Consider the following 2248-nt stretch of genomic DNA (forward strand, 5'->3'; position numbering starts at 1 on the left):
TTATTGGTTTCGAGTATCAGACTTGCGAAACTATGATGTTTTCTCAACCATTCCTTCACTTCAAACTCCTATATCTCGCGCACGGACTGAGGAAAACGAGAAATTTCTGTTGCATCTGATACTAGAAACTCGCCCGATTACAATGGTGTGTCTTCTTTTCCCCGAGGCCATTCCAGTTATTGGTTTCGTGTATCATACTTGCGAAATTTTTGATTGTTTCTCAACCATTCCTTAACTTCAAACGCCCGTATCTCGCGAACGGATTGACGAACTCGAGAAATTCCTATTGCATCTGAAGGCAGAAACTCGCCCGATTACAATGGTGTGTGTACTTTTCCCCTAGGCCATTCCAGTTATTGGTTTCGTGTATCACATTTGCGAAATTTTTGATTGTTTCTCAACCATTCCTTAAATTCAAACTTCCATATCTCGCGAACGGATTGACGAACTCGAGAAATTCCGGTTGCATCTGAAAGCAGAAACTCGCCCGATTACAATGGTGTCTGTGCTTTTCCCCTAGGCCATTCCAGTTATTGGTTTCGTGTATCAGACCTGCGAAATTTTTTATTGTTTCTCAACCATTCCTTAACTTCAAACGCCCATATCTCGCGAACTGATTGACGAACTCGAGAAATTCCTATTGCATCTGAAGGCAGAAACTCGCCCGATTACAATGGTGTGTGTACTTTTCCCCAAGGCCATTCCAGTTATTGGTTTCGTGTATCAGATTTGCGAAATTTTTGATTGTTTCTCAACCATTGCTTAACTTCAAACTCCCATGTCTCGCGAACCGGTTGAAGAACTCGAGAAATTCCTGTTGCATCTGAAAGTTGAAACTTGCCCGATTACAACGGTATGTGTATTTTTCCCCTAGGCCATTGTAGTTATTGGTTTGGAGTATCAGACTTGCGAAAATTTCGATGGTTTCTCAACCATTCCTTAACTTCAAACTCCCATATCTCGCGAACGGTTTGACGAACTCGAAAAATTCCTGTTGCATCTGAAAGTAGAAACTCGCCCGATTACAATGGTGTGTCTTCTTTTCCCCGAGGCAATTCCAGTTATTGGTTTCGTGTATCATACTTGCGAAATTTTTGATTGTTTCTCAACCATTCCTTAACTTCAAACGCCCATATCTCGCGAACGGATTGACGAACTCGAGAAATTCCTATTGCATCTGAAGGCAGAAACTCGCCCGATTACAATGGTGTGTGTACTTTTCCCCGAGGCAATTCCAGTTATAGGTTTCTAGTATCATACTTGCGAAATTTTTGATTGTTTCTCAACCATTCCTTAACTTCAAACGCCCATATCTCGCGAACGGATTGACGAACTCGAGAAATTCCTATTGCATCTGAAGGCAGAAACTCGCCCGATTACAATGGTGTGTGTACTTCTCCCCTAGGCCATTCCTGTTATTGGTTTCGAGTATCAGACTTGCGAAAATTTTGATGGTTTCTCAACCATTCCATAACTTCAAATTCCCATATCTCGCGAACGGATCGACGAATCCCAAAAATTTCTATTGCATCTGAAAGTAGAAACTCGCCCGATTACAACGGTATGTGTATTTTTCCCCTAGGCCATTGTAGTTATTGGTTTGGAGTATCAGACTTGCAAAAATTTTGATGGTTTCTCAACCATTCCTTAACTTCAAACTCCCATATCTCGCGAACGGATTGACGAACTCGTGAAATTGCTGTTGCATCTGAAAGCAGAAACTCGACCGATTTCAATGGTGTGTGTACTTTTCGCCTAGGCTATTCCAGTTATTTGTTTCTAGCATCAGAATTGCGAAAATTTTGATGGTTTCTCAACCATCTCTTAACTTCAAACTCCCATATCTCGCGATCGGATTGACGAGCTCGCGAAATTCCTGTTGCATCTGACGGCAGAAACTCGCCCGATTACAACGGTATGTGTATTTTTGCCCTAGGCCATAGTAGTTATTGGTTTCGAGTATCAGACTTGCGAAATTTTGATGGTTTCTCAACCATACCTTAACTTCAAACTCCCATATCTCGCGAACGGATTGACGAACTCGAGAAATTCCTGTTGCATCTGAAAGCAGAAACTCGCCCGATTACAATAGTGTGTGTACTTTTCCCCTAGTCCATTCCAGTTATTGGTTCAGAGTATCAGAATTGCGAAAATTTTGGTGGTTTCTCAACCATCTCTTAACTCCAAACTTCGATATTTCGCGAACGGATTGACGAATTCGAAAAATTTCTGTTGCGTCTGAAAGCAG

This window comes from Ptiloglossa arizonensis, unplaced genomic scaffold (genome assembly GCF_051014685.1).
Source record: "Ptiloglossa arizonensis isolate GNS036 unplaced genomic scaffold, iyPtiAriz1_principal scaffold0027, whole genome shotgun sequence".
Taxonomy (NCBI): Eukaryota; Metazoa; Arthropoda; class Insecta; order Hymenoptera; family Colletidae; genus Ptiloglossa; species Ptiloglossa arizonensis.